General features: G+C 33.8%; 1 long non-coding RNA gene across 1 annotated transcript; it reads left to right on the top strand.

Annotated features, from left to right (window-relative positions):
* On the top strand, window positions 1–25,006 carry LOC149784854 (uncharacterized). The gene is made up of 3 exons (XR_016413466.1): window positions 1–136; window positions 21,688–21,876; window positions 24,099–25,006. It is a non-coding gene; the product is annotated as an uncharacterized LOC149784854 (long non-coding RNA).
* The last annotated feature ends 238 nt before the right edge of the window (window positions 25,007–25,244 follow it).

Below are 25,244 nucleotides of genomic sequence, written 5' to 3'. Positions count from 1 at the left end.
ATTGAAACTAAACATGGTAGCTACGTTTGATTACGTAGACCTTTCAAACAAACAACAAAATAAAGATAACATGTAATTATTGATGGATATATTGATGAAAAATGGATTTCGCGGACTTGCCTTTTAGATTTAACATGTAAGTAAAGACGACAATCATTTTTTTTAAATCATGATGTTTTATTGGTTTTCAGTTTTATCTGCCCACCTTAGAAATGAATTGTCAAATGTCAGCCAACACTATTATCCAAACTTAGTTGTTATGTATGTTCTTTCACCCGTTTTTCCATGGCAGTATATAATAAATCTTTCTTTCAAACATACGTGTGACATAAATTTTAATAATAAAATTGAAATGAATGATTAACTTGTGCCAATTTTAATGTACAATCTTCTCGTGACTTCAAAAAGTTTTACAACAGAAAATAAGTTCAATATTTATTGACAGCTCAGGTTTGACACTTGGCGAAAGTATAAAACTCGCGAATATTTTGTTTCAGTGTTAAGTAATAGCTTCTGATATGGATTTCAGCCTGTATGACAGCTGTTTGGGTTTTTATGGAGGGGGGGCTGTATTGGATTTTTAAAAAACATTTGTTAGTGTTACTAGATTTTGCACACAAAAATCGCAAAGGAGGTAGAGATAGAAATTTAGTTTGGAACAAAACAAATATTGTATTGATGCTTTTGTCCCTTTTTCATTTTCGGGTAGATTTTCTTAACACCAGATTTGGTTTGAAAATTGTAAAGGAAAGTAAAAATTGTTTTTTGGTTATATTCCTTTTTAATAGACATCAATTGGCTTCAAAGCATTAATATTGCCCTAAATTCCTGACACAGATATGAATTTTAATTTCTGTTCTTGTATATTTATTAAACGTATACGGACTGACAAAGATTCTCCAATATTTTACTTTGCTATGTTAGACATAGTCTGTAGTGGAAGCAAGCCAATTTTTTTTTTATAACTAAATTCCTTGAATTAAAAAAAAAAGATAGCTCGGAAACGTTTGAGATTTTCAGGCTCAGGGTTTTATTGCCACAGTATGTAGTATGTCGACAGAGGATAAAATCCTCGACAAAATTGATGTCACCTGGTAGATTTAAGATATCAAAAAGATAATTTTTAATAATTTTTAAGAAACTATCGTATTTGGTATATATTTAGTCTTTTTTAGTTTAAAGGAAAGTCCTTCAAACTCCAAGGTAGATTCACAGCTGGAACCTCACTAACTATTATATTCTACTGAAGAATATTCTAATGTTGTTTTTTTAAATTAAACAAAAATCTAGTCTTAGCGTTTGATTCCGATAAAGAAGGTTTCTTCCTGACTTATCTTCCTATTTATTTTCCATTTTGGACTTTCAAGAATGTGACAAAAACTTTGATTCACAAACTATTTTATACAAGTTAGGAAAAACAAAAGAAACTATTTAATAAGAAGTATGACGTAAACAGTTTGTAAAAAAGTTACTAGTTCGTGTTCATTGTAATCTGGTAGTGTTTTTTTTATACTTTACAAAAAAAAATGTACAAGTACTATACATTAAAAAGAGTTTAAATTACGGTTTGGTTGAAGACTCGTTGAGATTTACAATACTTCATGTGCATCGGAACTTAAAATCCTTGAGTTTGCTTTTCTTAGATAAATTGTGTAGGTCGTTGATTATTTTCATCATGGAGAAATATTTAACGTGCTAAAATTAAAGGTCATTTTGTTTTACACTAATTACAAATATTTCGATGTGTTCGGGAATTTCCTAGACCTCGTTGGAGGTATACGTTGCTATATATAAAATACATTCATTCAACGATATTTCTTGGATACATACATACATACATACATACGTACGTACGTACGTACATACATACATGCATGCATGCATGTATACATACATACATACATACATACATACATACATACATACATACATACATACATACATACATACATACATACATATATATATATTGTTTTTACATTTTGTAAAACATAACACTTGCGTTGTTTCTAATCTCCATCTTGTCACTGTACCTTTGGCTGAAGTTTAAATTCTCTCACATGTGATGTGTGCAATTTAAGTTATATATATATATATATATATATATATATATATATATATATATATATATATATATATATATATATATATATATATATATATATATATATATATATATATATATATATATATATATATATATATATATATATATATATATATATAACAGTGAATAGGAATCAAATAATTTAATGATGTCATGCTCTTTCTTTAAACTTAAAATTTCATAAAATCCACAATGAGTCGTTTTTCTTAACGTTGCCGAAAATTACTTTATATACTGAGGCACTTTAATCTGTCTTTAGGCAGATGGAAAACCAAACGAAGTGCATGTAAAAATTCACTTTCATTCGCATCAGTCTCTATGTTGTGGAACTAAACAAATATAGTCGGATCATACAGCATTTTAAAGATTACGACATATTAAGAAGGCTGCTTAAAAATAGAATGTAAAAACTTGACAATATCAGAACAATACAAGAAAGGTATTGTATTTACAATATAAAAATACATATATAAGAGTTCATTTAGACAATATATGTACTTTATTTTTTATTTTAAATACTTCAATTTTAGTTTTAACAGAGTCGCTGTAAAATAGCAAATGTGACGCTATCTCGATAGTCAAATTTTCGACATAGCAATGAAAAACAGACAATGGAGTAATTGTTAAAAAAAAGATATTATAAAAATATAACTGACGTATGCACGAATAACAAACGCAAAGAAAATTTTCCCCATCCTTAAAGATTTGGATGATGATGATGATGATGATGATGATAAAAATTATTATTATTATTGTTATTATTATTATTATTATTATTATTATTAGTATTATTATCATTATTATTATTATCTCATTTTCTCTTACTATAGCGTAACAAAAAATTCTGAGTCATCCTATATAACTTAACTCTGCGAGCACCATCCCAATAAATTAAAAAAAAAGTTATTTTATGGGACTTACGTTGCCTCAGCTGGGTTTGCAAAGCCCACCCCCCTTCCCCGCTGAGGCAGTAGGCACGCCACTTTTCTCTTAGCATAATCCTGTTTTGAGAAAAGTTGTTATTCCTGTCTTTCCAATTGTGTTTCAAAACTTAGGGAAACAAAATCATGTATTATTCTAAGCACACTGAAGAAAATAAATGAATCATCAGTGTTCATACTCAGAACACACACACACACACACACACACACACACACACACACACACACATATATATATATATATATATATATATATATATATATATATATATATATATATATATATATATATATATATATATATATATATATATATATATATATATATATATATATATATATATATATATATATATATATATATATATATATATATATATATATATATATATACTAACACTAGGATTGATGTTTTTAAGAATATGATAATTTTTTTAAATGTTTTTGTTTCCTGGTTAGTACAGTCTGTGAATTGATCCAGTGTTCATGATGTGCCAAAGATAATTAATGTTTATTTAGTGGACTCATGAAGTTAAAACTAATGAATCAACCCGATGTAATATCTATTGCCAATAGTACAAAGGGGAAGTGTGATCGTCAACTCGAGAAAAAATAATAATATCAGTAACGATGAAAATATTAACTAAACAAATATACGTCAATTTTCAGTTACCATCAACGAAAGTGTAGCTTATTTCAATACCCTTCTAACCAAATGGTTGCATCCTCTCTCTCTCCCTCTCTCTCTCTCTCTCTCTCTCTCCCTCGTAACTGTTTTTCAAAAAATGTAACTAGGTTAACTAGTGGGTTATTATAACAACGACATAAAAAATATATAGGCATATGTTTCGATTTCTTAAATTGAGTAAATATGTACAAATATAGTAGGTAGAGACGACCGTTAAAATTCCTAGAGGACATTATAAAAATGCCTCGGAGAGTATAAGTATATTTCCGTAATTAATTTGTATCCAGATATACTGATTTCGGCAAATTCATAATAAAAGCATTTGAAGGATAAAAGTTTTTATAAGGATGGACAGAGATCTTTAAACGCAATGTGACAGGCTGAACGAGACTAACCGGGATGCAATCAGAACAAAGTCAACTCTCTCCGATGCAAGTCGAATATCTTCAATTGTCTGATTCGTATTGATAATTCACAATTTAGTAAGTTTATGGCAGATGTACATACCCCTGGATGAGCGAAGAATGTATTCTTCTATAATAATGTCTGTTCAATATAACACTTGATGACGTATAAAGCATAAATTAAACACCTGCATATATATATATATATATATATATATATATATATATATATATATATATATATATATATATATATATATATATATATATATAATTAAACACCTGCATATATTCCATTGAGACAGTTCTTTAAAAAATATAAAGACACATAGTCCAAGTCCTTTATAACAGGTCTTTATAAAAAAAATATGTAGACACATAGTCCAAGGAATTTGGGATAGGTCTGTATAAAAAATATATGGACACATAGCTCCATGCCTTTGCGGCAGGTCTTTTAAACAAACATACAGACACATAATCCGAGGCCTTTGGAACAGGTCTTTTGAAAAATATATAGACACAGCTCCAGGCTTTTGGGACAGGTCTTTTGAAAAATATATAGACACAGCTCCAGGCTTTTGGGACATGTCTTTATGCATATATATTTTTTTAATGTTTTAGATATATCAGTATAAAAGAGGAAACACATTACAAGTAAAATTTCAAATGGCATTCTGTCTGCTCAGAGCAAGTCCATCTTACTTTTGGTTGTACAACATTTACTGTCAATAAAGGAATATTTAGACAGTAGAGACTGAATGCTTAGTGATTTGGATGTACTACATCTTGATTTGAACAAATAAATACGACTAGTGTTACTACTACACAAACATAGTATACGCTATACAATGTAGGTATAACAATCGTTGCAGTGGTGCATCTTCAGAGATTTTCTTGCAAAGGTTTTGAATATTGAAGAAACGCCCGGAAATGCTTATTTACTTTATTCCTCCAGGATAACAGCACACAGTGGATAGTTCCATTAATCTGGAAACACTAATAGATTTTCTAATAACTTGTCTCAAAAAATAATAATAATACTGTATGATTTTATTTAACTACAGCTTTTTAATGATTGTTTCCTTTTGCATCTTTGAAGTGAATGTCTTCATTTGTAGATGACAATATAACAAAGCTGGTTGATTTTCTCCATGTTTTTGGAAGGTCCCCCAGATGTGTTCGAAATTTGTTTATCTATAGAGTTTTCCAGGATATTACATTTTATTTTTTATTTAAATCTTTTATCCATTTTCATTTTCAAAAATAGAACTAACAGCCCGATTATTAGTTGTAAAATGTTGCGCACGATTCATTTCATTTTATGAGAAAACGACAATAAATCGTACACTAGCCGCAAGCAAAATTCGCCGCGGGCGGGTAAACTAATGGTCAAATGTGTTGAAGGAAAGTGTCTGCAGGATTAATTAAGAAGTCTTCCAACTGTCGTTGACATCCATTTTTCATCATAACTGTTAGGAATAAAACTCTCTCTCATTTTGTACTATATTTCTTGCTTGAGGAAAAGCCATTAATTACTCTATATTATAGCCTTCACTGGACATTACATTTGTCTATTTGTATGTCTTGTGAGGAGGATGTTCATTAAAAAAAAGCACAGAAAATGAAGAGATAAAAGGAATCTATTTATAGATATATCTATTTATAGATATAGTCTAACAACATCACCTAAAAATGCTCCTTCTTAATGTAACGTAAATATAAACCTCTTAGAATATTTTTTTAACTTAAAAAACAAAAAAGGATTAACTATACGCAGTAAATGTCAAGAGAAAAAGGCAATGATAAAGAATGAAAGAGAACATACTGCATATTATTATGATTTAAACGTTCCTTCAGATAATATTAAATAACACTATTTTGGTGTGGGAAAATGTAACGTGTCGTAGTCTATTCGAATCCTAATTACTCCAGATAAGTAAATACCTACCGAAAATTTCAAGTCCCTGTTGCGATGCTCCCTTGCTCAAATAAAAAAATAACTTCTATGTCGTAAATGATATCTTACAGCGAAGGAAAAGGGGAATATTTTGATGAAAAGTCACTGCTATTAAGGACGTATCTTTTCAGATTTGTATAGAATACCCTGCTGCAGAAAATCCGCAGGTTGTGTAAGAAGAGATGTTAAGTGAAACCCAGTTTTGTATAATGTAACTAACCCATTGACGGAGAACAACATATCATCCGGTGATTTACGGCAGTAAACCTGCATGTCACACACTATGCCGTAAACCAGAATTATGTCCGTCATAAGACTGACTTTATTGACCTTTCGTGCGCTTAATTATACTGTTATCCTATTGTAAGTAAAACTTCTTGACTGCAGCACCTTTAAATTGAAAGATTCAATACCTGTAATGAATATAGACGGCCTCAGACTTACCATTGTTGTAATATAACACACATTATTTGTCCAAAGGCATTCCGATGCATAATTTCAGTCTGATCTTAAATAGTTCCAAAGCCAGTGCATATGCTTTTACCTCAAAGGCTACAGTTTTATTTTTAATATCTTGTGGGGAAAAAACTTTGTACTAATGAATAATGTAACTTAAAGTGTTCTTTTGGAGAAGGTGAAATATTGTAACAATTTCAGACCTCGCTTTTTGCTAATAAAAACCGAATAAATGTTACATTGAGGTTTTGATCGTGTTTGTCCAAACCATTGCATTTTTCTGCATTTCTAAATTCTACTCTGTTTGGGAAGCGGAGATGTAACGCAAAAATGGCAATTTTTTTCTTATATATTTTTTTTATAATACAAATAATACTATCATACAGGTTCGAGAATTTTTTAAAATTCGAACCCACGTCCGCGGCTAAACGGTATCCTTCACCTTGACTGCACATACGAGCCCATATTCCCTCACGACTAAGCAAACATCACCAAAAAATGATGTCACTAAATCGGTGTTTTATGCACTCGTGTGTAGCAGACACGCGCATGACGACCTAGTAATTAATTCTCACGTATCTACACAGTCATTCCGGATTCCTATGAAAGAAATCAAGGTATATAGAATTAATTATAGAGAATTATAAATATCCGCTCTGTCTGATGTATATTTATAATTCTCTCTCTCTCTCTCTCTCTCTCTCTCTCTCTCTCTCTCTCTCTATATATATATATATATATATATATATATATATATATATATATATATATATATATATATATATATATATATATATATATATATATATATATATATATATATATGCCCAAGGTCATGTTGCGTAGAATGCCCAAGTTGTAATAGGAATAATACGATTGAACCATAACTTTTCTCCCAATATCTTACTATATAGTTTACACGTCATTCACTGTATGAATATTAAACTCGATCACTGCACAGTAATACACACTTTTTACTGCTATGAAAGTAGGTGATTCTCTTTCGGCAGTGCACAAAGACGAAGTTTGTTAAAGACGATAGAATGTCATGTAGTAAAATAGACATAACGAAATATTGATTAAAGGAAAAATAATTGCACAATACAATTGAAATTAGAACTGTGACAAACTGAGCCAGGAATACTCGGTCAGGTGGTCGTTCTAATCACCTTTATTCGATATTGCTGTTATGGTGGCGGGAATTTTTTTGAAATGTACACTGTACATGGCTTTCGTCGTGGCTCATAGGCGAAGATAATACATGAAAATAAGGCAATACATTCATTTTCATTTTAGTGTTTCATTAAATTTCTAGTACATGATAAAACAATGCTATTGCGAATGTATAGAAGTGAAAGAGAAGTTGTTTATTTCTACTTTCTCTCTCTCTCTCTCTCTCTCTCGTACTAACAGCAGCGACAAGCGATCACTAACAGTCCATTGTCAATATTTTTTTATAAATCATAGCTATATTTTTCTTTCGACCTTTTATTTAAGTATTTGGATTTGCTATATTTTCTTTCATTAATTTTGATCATATATATTTTCTTTGGATGATCGATAAATATGTTGTACGTAAAGAGCGCTTACCAAACATCATCATTCTTTGACAGTCAATTCTCCGGCCTTGACGTAACGTTGAATGAGCTGAAATTATTGTCGGGCGTCCGATTTATGACGTAGTCAGTGTTCGAAATTATTGTCGTGCGTCCGATTTATGACGTAGTCAGTGTTCGAAATTATTGTCGGGCGTCCGATTTATGACGTAGTCAGTGTTCGAAATTATTGTCGAGCGTCCGATTTATTACTTAGTCAGTGTTCGAAATTTTTGTCGGGCGTCCGATTGATTACGTAGTCAGTGTTCGAAATTTTTATCGGGCGTCCGATTGATTACGTAGTCAGTGTTCGAAATTTTTGTCGGGTGTCCGATTTATGACGTAGTCAGTGTTCGAAATTTTTATCCACATTTTTATTCAGCCATAGCAAAAATTAGGTTACTGAGTGCTGGCACGTGTTTATCGAGTCCAGTCAATACTGCTGGTTATTGACCGCTAGCAACAACGTCAGACTTAATGGGACTCTATATAAAGTCTATAATAACAGTATTTATTTCCCCTCAACACGTGCATGGTATGCATATAAAGAAACGACTTTCTTCATAATCTATGTTATTTTAAAGAGACATTTGAAAAACGTTTAAACTGATTAGGTCTTAATAACATTATTAAATCCTTCGCATGACATTTCGAATTGTCTATTCAGACGTTTCTAATTCAAGCGTTCAGGACTAAATTAAAACAAATGTAAACAAATTTGAATTGATGTAATTAAGGTCTATACTCCATTGATGCGTTATGTATTTTATTTAATACTATAAATTATTTTGATTAAACATATGAATATAAGAATATTCATGCTATAGGCGTTCATTAAATTAATATAAATGCGCTCGTATTTGAAAATCAATCAGTCAGTCAATACAAATGTTTTGAGTCATATTTGCTTGTTGAATCTTAATGGTTCTTCATTTGCAATTAAAGAGTATTCGTACTATCACTTTATAATTGAGTGATTTAGTGCTGTCAGCAATATGTATAGTCTTTAACAAAATAGGTACAAACTGAGTTTGTAGTTACTTTCCTTCGCTGATCATTCAATTGTATTAAAGACTGAGTATTACTTGACACTTCAGGTCTACTGTTTCAGCCCTCGTGTAGACTGAATAATCTGTAATTAATTCCGTGCCGTTAATGTCTTGTTAAATCTACGTTAAAGAGCTTTGATTGAAAATAATCGAATACATTGTCAACTGAGTAAATTTAAGGCAAAAATTATGGCTAGCTGAATTATTCCGATAACATACCAGAGCGTATTACAGTTTGTTTGTAAAGATTAAACTAATTGACAAAGAATGGGCTTATATTGATGATGTTTAGCTTCTGATATATCTGTACAAAAAAATTCGGGAACCGAGTTGGTAGAAGGATATAATGGTGGACAGTTGCTTGCTAATTAATACAACACTTCTAATATTACTTTCATATAGATGTAAATATTTTGAAATGCTTTGCTGAAATGTACATAATCATATAATTGTGAAGAAATTTAAATGCATGGTATCTAGACGTAAGCATGCTGTCTCCAGCTTCAAATTGTAAACTTTGACATGTACAGGAACTGATTCATGGTACGTCACCATCGAGAATTCTGGATTTTGACGTCCGTTTAATGGAGAAACTTGTCGAGGCCTAGTATTTTGCAATTCTGATAAACAGAAAGTGTATAAAGGTTACAACTGTCTACATGTACATTATTGTGTGAGCACTAAATGGTCAGTACCAAAACATCTGCACATGGATCCGCGCAAGGTCAGTAGATAGAGCGTGGGACTCGTAAACCGAGGATCTCGTGATCGATACCAGGCTACATCGGATCGTCGCCCGTGCTCAGCAACTTCTCTGTGCATTTGGGATAGTCGTTTAGTTTCGCATTGGTACAGGAAACAATGTGGGTCAAAATTACGATTAATCCCCACCCCCACTCAATCTTCTGCGAAACAGTTATAGACTCGATGGAGCTTTAAAAAGCTACTTGTTACACACATTAATATAATTTGTAAAGATGGATCCTAACTTTGTCCAATTATCGTGTATGATGGCCGTATCAGCAATAAAAACGACATTATTTCGTTTTACTTGGATTTTAAAAAATACACCAGTACATACATCATTTTTATATCTCTTATTTAAAGTGTGGAGAATAAGATATATGAGTTTTACGTCATTTTTAAAATTGTTTGGGGGCGGGGGGGGGGGCGGGGGCGGAGGGGACACGATGATGAGATATTTTTCCAAGAACGAGTAGAACAAAAGTTTTTTCGTTAGTGGCCGTATGTACTGACTGAAATTCGAGTCAAATCCTTTTCTCAATATGCACGGAGTGCTGTCAATGGGGAACTAGAATAAATGATTTTAAAAGTAAGATGACGGGGACCAAGATAGCCATCATTTTTGACCACATTAGCTCCAAAAGGAACGGTACCAATAGCAAGCTATCATTTAAATCAGACTCTGACCAAGTCTTCCTGCGAGCTTAGAACGCGTATTTAATGTACGCATGCTTACATGTGTGTGTGTGTATGTGTGTTTGTGTGTGTGTTTACGTGCGCATGCTTACATACCGGTTTAATTAGACGCATCTGTGTAGTGCATGTGCATGAGTCACAATTTCAACATTATGAAGGGCTGAAGACAGCGTGGGAAGGCTGACATAAGAAAACAAATGACATGGCGTGAGTGAGGCCAAACGTTTAAATGAAATATAACTACGTACAGAGTAAACGCTACTGTTATTAAAGTTCTGAAAGAAGACAATTATAAATTACCGTATATATTCATACAATACTTTACACGAAACAGCAACGTATATCCAAATTTTCGAATTCAATTGTAACTATATTCTTGCTACAAATGTTCGCAGTTTTCCGCTATCAACCACAAGGGCTCGTAGCGTTGCTTGCAATTGACCTGTCATACTTGTACTATATAATAACTACAAGGGGGACACTTCTCTCCTTTCTCGCGAGACCCATTTAAGAATAAACGCTTTTAATTCAAGCTACATTTCGCGTAGCGTAATAAATTTGGTGCCGATGTTTAGCTCAGGCATTCGACTTTGAATGCATATCCAAAGTTTGGCTTACTATCATACCTTCAAGGCGTGTCAGACCATTTTCCCACGATACTGCTCGACATGGCCTTGATTGCGCCCGCTTAATATGCAAGTGAGATCCCGCTGAATGGAATACTGTCCTCTCATTGGTTAAAAGAAAATGACGTTATGCATTTATTTATAACTTATTTTCAGTTGGCCAATGAGAATGTAGTATTCCATTTAGCGCGTTATTCATGCATACTAAGCGGGTGCGATCACGACCATGTCGAGCAGTATCGTGGGAAAATGGTCTAGCATTACTTAATAGTATGATAGTAAGCTAAACTTTGGATACGCGTACAAAGTCGAATGCCTGAGCTAAACATCGGTACCAAATTTATTACGCTACGCGAAATGTAGCTTGAAATAACAGCGTTTATTCTTAAATGGGAGAAGTGTCCTCCCTTGTAGTTATTATATAGTACATGTATGACAGGTCAGTTGCAAGCAACGTTACGAGCCCCTGTGCTATCAACTGCAAATTCCCCAAAATAACAGTAATCATAGGTTTTTCTCACATTACTATAACATATCCACTGATGTCCCAATGTCATTTTAATGCGAGATAGGAAATGACAGTTTCTGTTACTACTGCGTTATGGTACTTTTTGGATACAATTCTACATTTGAAGAATTAAAGATGGCTCGAATAAGCACCAAGCTATTTTTAAAAAAAAATATATGAGTAGAACAGAAATAATAATATTTTTAAAAAACGCAACTCTGAGAAACTGTTGCCAGTCTATAGCTTGCCATATATAGGTCACAAAACAGTTGCGATGGGTTACATCCCAATCTATATCATGCCATATATCGATCCCGAAACATTTCCAGTAACATCCCAGTCTATATCATGCCATATATCGGTCGCAAAACATTTCCAGTAACATCCCAGTCTATATCATGCCATATATCGGTCACAGAACATTTCCAGTAGCATCCCAGTCTATACCATACCATATATCGGTCACAGAACATTTCCAGTAACATCGCAGTCTGTATCATGCCACATATCGGTCACAAAACATTTCCAGCAACATCCCAGTCTATACCGTACTATATATCGGTAACAGAACATTTCCAGTAACATTCCAGTCTATATCATGCCATATATCGGTCACAGAACATTTCCAGCAACATCCCAGTCTATACCATGCCATATATTCGTCACAGAACATTTCAAGTAACATCGCAGTCTATATCATGCCATATATCGATCACAGAACATTTCAAGTAACATCGCAGTCTATATCATGCCATATATCGGTCACAGAACATTTCAAGTAACATCGCAGTCTATATCATGCCATATATCGGTCACAGAACATTTCCAGTAACATCGCAGTATATATCATGCCATATATCGATCACAGAACATTTCCAGCAACATCCCAGTCTATAGCTCATCTCCTATCGGTCCAGAATATTTCCAGTGGATAACATCCCGGTCCATAACATGTCATATATCGGTCCCAAAACATTTCCAATGCGCGACATCCCAGTCTTACATTCCACTTCTTTTGGGCAATATTCACTTTGCTTAACATCTGAAGATTTAAAAATATTCCTTTACAAAATTGTGTACGAAAAGTACATAGAAATATTTTTTTCGTCATCTTTATTTGAATTAGTTTGAAGATGTGTACCATTTAGGATATTATTTTCGTCATCTTTATTTGAATTAGTTTGAAGATGTGTACCATTTAGGATATTATTTTCGTCATCTTTATTTGAATTAGTTTGAAGATATGTACCATTTAGGATATTAGTTTCTTTCTCCTAGTTAACAGTATGATTCAATCCATCAGTGTTCCAGCTTGAAGACAAAGGGATGTAAAACATCTGTTAGAAGATACGGTCAGCTCGAGACTGACCGCTGTTAAGCAACCAGCTGTCGTAAACAGCAACATTTGCCAGGTTAATACTTCTAAATTTTGTTAGAAATTAACCTGTATCGTGTAGCCACCTGCCTTAAGAAGACAATTTTTTTAACCTGTAAGAGGAGATTGCATAACACGTTTTAATGTTTTTAGGTATATTTCAACATTTTTCTAGCGAAGTCTTTTAACTGATGATTCCTATGTACATTTGCGTACAGTGATCTTCTAATGGACAGTTAGACCACTGTCCGTTTTGTACGAGTTTCAGTTCGGCCAAAACTCGTGTGCTTCCTTTCGCAAATTAATATAAATTGTATTTACTTCAGACTCCGTGGTCCATATTTACCATGACACACATTAGACTCCGTGGTCCATATTTACCATGACACACATCAGACTCCGTGGTCCATATTTACCATGACACACATTAGACTCCGTGGTCCATATTTACCATGACACACATTAGACTCCGTGGTCCATATTTACCATGACACACATTAGACTCCGTGGTCCATATTTACCATGACACACATCAGACTCCGTGGTCCATATTTACCATGACACACATCAGACTCCGTGGTCCATATTTACCATGACACACATCAGACTCCGTGGTCCATATTTACCATGACACACATCAGACTCCGTGGTCCATATTTACCATGACACACATTAGACTCCGTGGTCCATATTTACCATGACACACATTAGACTCCGTGGTCCATATTTACCATGACACACATTAGACTAAGCGATCCCTATATAGGATGACACACATTAGAATTTGACACACAATAGGCTTAGTGGTCCATATTTACCATGACACACATTAGACTCCGTGGTCCATATTTACCATGACACACATCAGACTCCGTGGTCCATATTTACCATGACACACATTAGACTCCGTGGTCCATATTTACCATGACACACATTAGACTCCGTGGTCCATATTTACCATGACACACATTAGACTCCGTGGTCCATATTTACCATGACACACATTAGACTCCGTGGTCCATATTTACCATGACACACATTAGACTAAGCGATCCCTATATACGATGACACACATTAGAATTTGACACACAATAGGCTTAGTGGTCCATATTTACCATGACACACATTAGACTCCGTGGTCCATATTTACCATGACACACATCAGACTCCGTGGTCCATATTTACCATGACACACATTAGACTCCGTGGTCCATATTTACCATGACACACATTAGACTCCGTGGTCCATGTTTACCATGACACACATTAGACTCCGTGGTCCATATTTACCATGACACACATTAGACTCCGTGGTCCATATTTACCATGACACACATTAGACTCCGTGGTCCATATTTACCATGACACACATTAGACTCCGTGGTCCATATTTGCCATGAAACACATTAGACTCCGTGGTCCATATTTACCATGACACACATTAGACTCCGTGGTCCATATTTACCATGACACACATTAGACTCCGTGGTCCATATTTGCCATGAAACACATTAGACTCCGTGGTCCATATTTACCATGACACACATTAGACTCCGTGGTCCATATTTACCATGACACACATTAGACTCCGTGGTCCATATTTACCATGACACACATTAGACTCCGTGGTCCATATTTACCATGACACACATTAGACTAAGCGATCCCTATATACGATGACACACATTAGAATTTGACACACAATAGGCTTAGCGGTCTATATATACAATGACACACATCAGACTAAGTGGTCCAATTATACAAATAAACACATCAGACTATGTGGTCCAAATATACAATGACACACATTAGACTAAGTGGTCCATACGTACTATGACACACATCAGACTCCGTGGTCAATGTGTTCAATGACACACATCAGAATCCGTGGTCCATGTGTACAATGACACACATCAGAATCCGTGGTCCATACATGCCGTGACATACACCAGACTACTTGGTCGACACATACAATTGACACACGTAGACTAAGCGGTACATTGATACAATGACACATATTATACTCCGTGATCCATAAATGCAATGGCACACATCAGACTAAGTAGTTCATAATACGATGACACACATCAGACTACGTGGTTAATGTACACCATGATAAATAATAGTTTAGTGGTCCATATATACGATGACACACATTATACTAAGTGGTCCATATAAACAATGATACACATCAGTCTAAGTGTTCCAAATATACAATGACACACATCAGACTCCGTGCTCCAAATATACAATGATACACATCAGACTAAGTGAACCATTTATACAATGACACACATCAGACTCCGTGTTCCAAATTTACAATGACACACATCAGACTAAGTGGACCATATATTTTTTAAAGACAGTTACTAAATTTGCTCGATACATATTGCACTGTATCTTTACCATCTGATACAGTGGAACCAAATCACTATAATTGCTGACAAATACAAGAGCACGAACGTTAAAGAAATACATAAGGAGGCGATGGTAACTTAAAATATGTCAAGGGAAAAACAATGGATTCCAATTTTTGTGCGGTATATATTTTATCATTCTCAAATGCGTAATCTTCGCTATCTTTAATAATATCCATGAAACTTCGGCAGAAATACTTATTTTTGACATATCATCAGTTTAAGTTAAGTTGTTAAGAATTAAGTCGTTTAGTGACAAATGTGATCCCACTTGATACTGACATATATTAACCGCTCCGGTGGCTTAGTGGTTAGAGCGTCCGCCTCGGATGCGGGGAGGTCGTGGGTTCGATCCCCGGCCAAGTCATACCAAAGACTTACAAAAACGGTACTTACACTTGCCTCGCTTGACGTTCAGCATTAAGAGGTTAGTGTTAGGACTGGTCGGCCCGGTGTCAGGATAATGTGACTGGGTGGGACATCATGCCACATGTCTGCGGCATGATGCACCAGTGCTAGACATCACTATTAACTGCCACACTGTAGACATCGTAGCGATATGAATGAAAAATTGTTACAAGCTACTTTAAAAATCCAAATCACACATTGACTTATTTATTACTATTGTCTATATATAATGTGTATTAAGTACACTGACTTATTTATTACTATTGTCTATACATAATGTGTATTAAGTAAATTGGCGAAAGTACCACTTGATACCTCACTCTGTTGGTTACATGGAACAGATCGGATAATTCACATTTACACAAATTACAGGACATCTATTATTTTTGTGGACTGGAAGTGTAGAAACAATTTATTCTTCTTTTCTTCTTCTTTTTAATGAAACATGTATACAAGAACCAAAAAGGTATGATTTCCTCCTTTACGATGTACACCAATATATTTTGTTATGTCAGTGTAAACAATCTTTTAAATAATGAACATAAACACGCTATAATTAAGTGGTCGCATTCATCATTCCATGCTTATTATGGTGAGTGAATATATGAAAAAGTTACATTTCCATCCAATTTAAATTCCTTACTATAACGCTTTTTGCCCATAGAATTTGAAGTTTAAGGCTTTTTCTATTGTGTGATCGCATACATCTGTTATGCGGAAACACGCGAAAGTACACGTTTTAACGGGAAAGAGTCTAACAAAGTATACTCTCAGATTTAACTAATGATTGCAGTGTGAAATGCGTTAAGAGAATGAAATTAATCTTAGACAGGTAAAATAGAGAAGTGTCGATGCCCTTTCACCTGCATGTGCCAACGATGGAGGGAGCGTGATAATTGCCTCTTTTCAATTTATCACTCTTAAGCTGTAGGTGGCAAGAATTGTCCCGTAGACAAACATCTCACAAATCTTGTCTTAAGTAACGTCTGGTGTGACAATTCGAGGGCTATACCTACCTACCTACCTACCTACCTACCTACATACATACATATACATACATACATACATACATACATACATACATACATATCAAAATAATAGCAATGAGGGGAAATCACGGCAAACTATAATTCTATTAAAACGAATCTTTTGTCATATTTTCCTTTTTCGCTAATATTTATTATCTTACTTTGGAATCTAAGACTGAACTTATCTCATTAAATAGTTTCAATTATATATATATACATTTGTTTAGTCACAAAACTGCCTTTTACATGGCTACATTTTTCTCATATTTCGTGTAATTCGCGACATATGAAATTATTATATCCAAACGAATCCATGCATGAGTTTCACTGAGATTGTTGATACTTGTTGAGGATTTTGTTTCTTGTGCTAATGACAATCCAAACCTGGGTGGCACTGTCAGACCCTCTGGGCGGTGAAATGGATGGGTCCCTTTCACACCTGTGTAGTATTCAGGTCATGACGATGTATACCTGCCTTTCGCCGCCTTGTATAAAAACTAACCCACTATCCACTTTGATGTTTTAATATATATTAATATTACCCTTCTGTGAAGCGTCAGCCGCTATCTAAAACGTATAAGAATCACGACTGGTGGGAGAAAATCACGACTGGTCGTACACAAACATACAGATGTTGCAAAAATCATCACAGGGAGCATATATGGTTCATTACTTCAAACTCATGGTTAATTTCTTCACGAATATATTTACATATTTATTAAACTATTACCAGATGAACATAGCATTATTATAACAGAATAATAAACAGATAATAATAATAATAATAATAATAATAATAATAATAATAATAATAATAATAATAATAATTGTGATTATTATTATTATTATTATTATTATTAGTATTATTGCTTTAACTCCCGCTACAGTTAATACTACTACTACTACTACTCCTAAGGCTCCTGCTACGACGTCTTGGACAGGAGCCCCGAGTGGCCGAGTGGTCTAAAGCGCTCACCGTTCCGGATCACTGCCATCTCACCTCTGTCTGCGTGAGTTCGAGTCCAAGGCTCGGCTAGCGTGGGTACGTGGGAAAGCCTGCTAGTAGCTTCTCGTGGGTCGGTGGTTCTTCTCTGGGTTTTCCAGAGTTCTTCTTCCACCAGTTATACTGGCCGCCATGTATAGCCTATCTTGTGCTGAAAAATGGCGTTAAACCCTAGAACAACAACAACAACAACTTCTTGGACAACAGCGGCTGCTGTTATATGTCGTATTAGAAATGCTTATGTCAAACGCTTGCATGGACATATATGCCTTTAACGATTCCGTTTTGATAGAAAGCCCTATCATGAATCCATAACAAATTGATTTTATGGACATTTTCTTGAATACAATAAAAATTTTTGAATAATTAGGAGCGAGAATCGTCATATTTCAAAGAAATATATATGATCAATAAATTATTTTGTTTTGTTTTTTTTTTAAATTTCGGTGTTGGCGTAAATCTAAATTGGTATTAAACAGTTGTACACCTGTAAAATACTAAATTCTGGAAACACGTCACTTGCTTATGTATTGGTTTTGTCGTTAGAAATTTGTGCCTCGTAATGTTTTCAAAAACGTTCCATAGCTGATTTTAATGTTTTTAAAAAATATTAATTTACATTAAACGAATTATATAAACAATGAATGAATGAGAGTTTGGAGAACAATGTATTATATTTTGATTTAATTTTATCAAAAGACAAACACAGCATTTAAGCTAGTCTTAAGTAGAAATCTCCCCGAATAACGAAATGAATATGCATGTGAAAATCTATTTTACATGATCTTGCAGAAGAAAAATTAAAACAGTGCACACAGATGTTCTTACGTTTTATCGTGATATTAGGTGGCTCTTATTTTATCGCCATGTTAATAAGAACACTTCAACTTCTTTCAAATTTCATTTCAAACAGCAAGTCACGCGCCTACTGAATCAACTATATATTTTGAGATAAAATATTTAGCGTGAATATTTTTAGATCAGTCAGCAAACCTTCTGTCACATAGAATTATCACAAAATCAGTTACTTTGGGAATAATTTCCACACCATGAAGTCAAAACGGATACGCCTTTTGTAGTGTGCAGATATACAGATTTGGAAGATCAAGTTCTCTTGGATTATACAAAACACATACAAGAACTGGTGGACAAAATGGAAAAACGAAATACAACTCTCTTTCTTCGTTAGCAGTAAATTAACTTTATTTTCTGAAAGTGACATTTCTCCTTGTTCATGAGGTATAGGTTGTGCTATTCCAATGTCATTAATCGGCTCATTTATTTCATTTTCCAATTGTGAAAATAATTAATTCATTTGGATGCCGTAGATTTGCACCACCAAAAATCTTGCATCTTTATATCCTATGGCACGAGTATCGGTTATTTTGTATGACAGATGCTTCAATCGGATATTTAACTTGTGTCGCATTTGATCGTCAGTAGGTTTGATTGGATATTTAGGTTGTCACCGTTGATTCTTTAATAGGTTTGATCGGATATTTAGATTGTGTCACCTTTGATTCATTAATAGGTTTGATGGGATATCTAGGTTGTTTACGTTTGATTCGTTAATAGGTTTGATCGGATATTGAGATTGTGTCACCTTTGATTCATTAGTAGGTTTGATGGTGGGATATTTAGGTTGCTTACCTTTGATTGATTAACAGGTTTGATTGGATATTTAGGCTTGTCGCCTTTGATTCATAAGTAGGTTTGATGGGATATTTAGGTTGTCTCTCTCAGATTCGTTAATAGGTTTGATTTGATATTTAGATTTGTCGCCTTTGATTCATGAGTAGGTTTGATGGGATATTTAGGTTGTGTCGCCTCTGACTCCTCATGACGTTACATACATTTTTTATCTTTCCTTGACAAGCCAGGCATTGTATAAAATTCACGTCGTCTGTTATCATATGTGATTCAAGGAGTATGCATTTTTCTAATATCCCATTTCATTGATATTTAAACTAGACTGCCGTTAGGTTTTTCCTAAATAGCGTTCTAGCTCTCGTTTTTTAGTCGCTACGAAAAAAATCATATTGATTCCATTTTTCTATGTTCATTTTACTCGTCAATAAGTCTCCGCGAAACACATGCTGCAGTAAATTCGCTACGTAGATGTATAGTACCAGCAACGTCTTTTTGAATCTGCCACATTATAATCTACCATATCATAATCTACCATATCATAATCTTCATATATATGTTTATCAAGTTCTTTCAGCTGAAAAAAAAGTGATCAACACCTTTATCCATTACTTGATTATTTAAATAGGAAAAAAAAATAAAACAAACAAATAAAAACGGAAAAGTGAAAATTGTTAACACTATTTGGATTTATCGATGAAAAAGATAGATGTATTTATGGTGTAGCAAACTGTCAGACTAAAACTTACAAAACAGGAAATGAACATTGCGACTGTAAATGGAACATGCAGAAAGGTACTAGGTAAAAGGTTGACGGAAACATGACAAGAAAACTTGGATGAGGAAAGAAGTCGAAAAGACGAATGAAATCTTTGTCAATGTTAGAGTCGCAAAAATCATACTGTGACATCATTCTTTACTAAAATTAACCCGGATATTTTATAACTGATCTGTAAGGTAACTATATGACAGGTATTGAAAATAGTTCACTGGATGTTTGCAGTTTAAGTTAGTATATTGCCTTTATCAGCGCTATGTGCCAGATCAATAACATTTCAGTTTGTAGATTTCATCGAAACAACAGAACATGGCGATGCTGCTAAGCAATAACTCCTTTAGAACAATTAAGTTATACGAAAAAATTCGATCACATTATACTGTTCAGGATTTCATGAGAAATAAAGATGGCATCTTAAATGATTCAACATATTTCATTGTCAGCTTCAATCTCTTCACCAGAAGGCGTGTTGTAATTTGTTTTACCTGTTTTAACTCGCTGACTTGCATCTAGTATACGTCCAGTGGAAACATCAACAATGTTGATTATGATCAAATAAATTAAAAGATGCTCATGGCGTGGGCCTGATCTATAATTTGCTCATCTTCACTTACATCTTCAGGTTTTGTAAAGTTTAGCCACCTCTTGTAAATTGAATAAATGGGATATCGAAAATCTTTAATGCCTTGTCCGATTTAATGCTGTGTCCGACTTTATGTTGTCTCGTAAGTCTTTAAAAATTATGCTTCTTGTCTTCAAAATTAATCTTAAGTTTTAATTGCAAATTATATCTTTGCTCGTATATTTTTTTATTGTACTCTTTGTAGTACTGTTTTCATCCATTTATTGTTAGAATTATTATTTCTAGTGCTCTCTGATTCCTCTACAGTTCTATTTGTAGCGTTCTTTACAGTACAGTTTACTCTTTTGTTTCTAAGGCCTGAAAGATGAGGACGTTTGATTTGACCAAGTGTTGTCTTTTCCACTTCTCCACACATAGCTTGTCTTGGAAACTTTCTCTTGTATTCACATAATTAGATTTAAGGCTATTTTTCATTACTCAAGGCAGCATCCTGTATCATCTTGTAACATCCTGTATCATCTTGTAACATCCTGTATCATCTTGTCACATCCTGTAACATCCTGTAACGTCCCGTAACATCTTGTAACATCCGTTAACATCATGTAACGTCCTGTAACATCCTGTAACATCTTGTAACATCCTGTAACATCTTGTAACTAATATGCCTTTACATTCAGATTATATTCATGGAACGTCGGCAAATTGAAAACAAACCCTGAAACAGTGCCTGGAAAGGTTATTTCGCGAAGAACAACAGATCCTCGAAGAGTTTAACTAGGACAGCAACATAAACAACGTCCACAGACATTTAGAAAAGCAAATTATAGCAAAGAGACGAAAGTTACTTAAATCAGGAAAAAATCAAGGTAAGAAATTGAAAAGAAACATCACTATATAAATGGACCGCTCAGATCAATAGACCAACATTACAACTGAGTCACTCCCTAAAAACGAAATATTTTAAACCTTTTCAGTTCATAAAAATGCGACAGACCATCTAGTTCACGAGAGAAGGTAGTTTTTGCTGTTAGGTATTACAATATTTCAGATGAACTCAAAACATCCTATTTTGCTACGTCAATGAAAACAAATAAGAAAAGGACTGTCCTAGTTCACCATCTGAACATATTCAAAGCGGGGTACGACTGCAAATGGTGGCAACGAAGAAAGTATTGATGTCGTATGCTTGAAACAACTTTTTCTTTGGAGGAAATTTAAAGTCCTTGAATTGATCACTCACATCGGAATATATAATTCTCTTCGTACATAATTAGTTCATTATTTACCCATCTTAAGGGTTTAACCGGCATGCGTTGGCTCATTGCCGTGCCATATAAATTATTAATACTTTGATATGTAATAAGTGACCGTTCCTTTAAATATCAAACTAAGATTGTATCTTCCCATCATTATTAACATATTATTCTTTATTTACCTTGGTGTATCTGTATGGGATCTTGCTACACGACTTATATTTCCACTCGCAATCCTCAGAAGCACGTCATAATCTGTCAAACGTTTAAGTTTTATAATTGATATCTTTAAACTGGAATCATGGGCTAAGCCAGGTGGGTATATTACTGTTCTATAATTTACTATTAGCTCAGTGTGTTGATTTAAATGTGTTTAGACGATGTTGATCAAAGGTGTCACACATACTGTGGTTGTGTAATGAGTATAACTTGCAAGCAAACGAAGGTAAAGATGTTGTAAAATATGTTTATATCATGATTTACATAGCTTTTGTCTACTACATGACCGCTACATTAAAAGTCAAAATCACATCACATATCACACGTCTACTACACACAAACGCTAGTAGTTAAGTTAGAAGCGTTTCATACAGACATTATAAAACTCTTGAAAAATGCCACACAAAATGAGAGCATTTTTTCTGACGTAGGAACTAAATGTGAACTTAACTTAGGTTACTGAATGTGTTAAATTATAAGTGTGACATCACATCGCATACATATTGTACGTGTGACATCACATCGTGTACATATTCTACGTGTGACATCACATCTTGTACATATTGTAAGTGTGATATCACATCATGCACATATTCTACGTGTGACATCACATCTTGTACATATTGTAAGTGTGATATCACATCATGCACATATTCTACGTGTGACATCACATCTTGTACATATTGTAAGTGTGATATCACATCATGTACATGTTGTAAGTGTGACATCACATTGTGTACATGTTGTAAGTGTGACATCACATAGTGTACATGTTGTAAGTTTGATATCACATTGTGTACATATTCTACGTGTGACATCACATCGTGTACATATTCTACGTGTGACATCACATCGTGTACATACTCTACGTGTGACATCACATCGTGTACATATTGTAAGTGTGATATCACATCATGTACATATTGTACGTGTGACATAACATTGTGTACATTTTGTACGTGTGACATAACATTGTGTACATATTGTAAGTGTAACATCCCATCGTGTACATGTTGTAAGTGTGACATCACATTGTGTACATGTTGCAATTGGGAAATCATATCGTCTACATGTTGGTAACCTTTGTCTGATATTTCAGTCATTAATAGTTGAGTACAACTTTTCTATGGATGGTGTAGTTGTTTCATCAATCTGTAAAACAAAAATGTCTTTTCTCGACAGTTCAGAGGTTATACACCAAACTGTTCCAGTGCTTCCATAAATTTGTCGCCATTAAATGTTTTTAGTGATCTGTTGTAATGGCTACCCAATTAACCCAGGCTTTCTACAGATCCTGACGTTCATTTCCTTCCCATCTTTTAAAAACATATCCAACATAAAAGCCATACTGAATGAAATGTACTTTTCATCGTTATTCCGAATGATTTATACCGCAGCACTTGGACAATGTGTCATAAGCTGATGAACTATCCCAACCTGAAAAATCATGAATGAATCATGAGATATCTAAAATTTAAAATAGAGTCAGAACATCCGTAATTGACTATTAGGTGATCGAGGTCTCAAAGTTTTGTATTATGTATATGACATATACGCGTCAAGATGTTTCTCTTTTTCACTTACGAATACCATATACTGTACTTTACTTTTTTCAGTTCGCTCTAGGCTAGAGTCGGGATCATACCCAGCCTGTTATAAAGATTTCTTCTGTGGCAATTGTGAATTAAATAGATGTACGTACAAAACCCCGATGACATGCATTCAGTTGTGTGAAATGTTCAGGATGTGCTTATTTGACTTGTAACATCAATACAGTGTTATGATGAGGGCGTGAAGTGTACCGGTCAATATACTTTCAAATCGAAATAAACCACCCAATGAAAGTTCAGTTGGTGATGTTAAATACTCAGTTTCACAACTGATCCCTTTTCAGGCGGGATATGCACCGAGTTGTCTTCACTGTAAGATACAGTTTTGTGATCCGATAATTTTTTCGGTGCATTGAAAAAATTCTAACTCTTTTATATGTGTATTTCTGCACTGATGTTTGCATATATGCGAAGATAAGAATCCTAATAAATCTTTTACAACGATATAATAATATATTTTAACTTTATCAAATAGAATCAACATGTCAAGATGTATATCTTTTTCATTTTCCGTCACTCTAACTGCTCCAATATATTTGTCTTTATTTATTTCATAAACATTTGTAGATATATGATATTCAAGTTATATTTTTTGTATACTAACAACATTTTAGCAGATTATTGAACAGGTAACAGCATCCAGCTCAACTATATATTGGCTCCCACTGGGGAGTATTTAAAATCGGGTTAGTAAAAGAAACACCCTATCGTCCGTATTTTTCACCTTAACACAAGCCTTGGTATTTTTCATCCGTATCAATTGATATCCATCTAAATGCAATTTTATATATTAAATCCTGTGAAAAACCAATTGCTTTCAATTGTCTCATATTAAATTTTGTCTGTAAAATCGCAACCAATTAGTTAGTCCTATAATCAATTTAATTTTTTTTTTTCATTATGCTAACATCTCTTCATTTGTGGAAAGAAGGGCATATACCATAATTTTTCTTTAGATGAATATCGTTGTTAAAAATGTTTTTTTATATTTTTATTTTAAAAAATAAACAGGCAAATCATATAGTTTGCTTTGTAACTATTCAAATCTCAAGTTCGATGCAACTTCAAAAGAAATGACGACCATTTTCATTAAATGAACTGCTGCATCATAATGCATACTGAGTACATATTTTACAAATGTGTATGCATATG

Source organism: Sinohyriopsis cumingii, chromosome 13, assembly GCF_028554795.1.
Source record: "Sinohyriopsis cumingii isolate HCF-2022 chromosome 13, ASM2855479v2, whole genome shotgun sequence".
Classification (NCBI taxonomy): domain Eukaryota; kingdom Metazoa; phylum Mollusca; class Bivalvia; order Unionida; family Unionidae; genus Sinohyriopsis; species Sinohyriopsis cumingii.
This window is presented reverse-complemented; position numbering and strand designations above follow the sequence as displayed.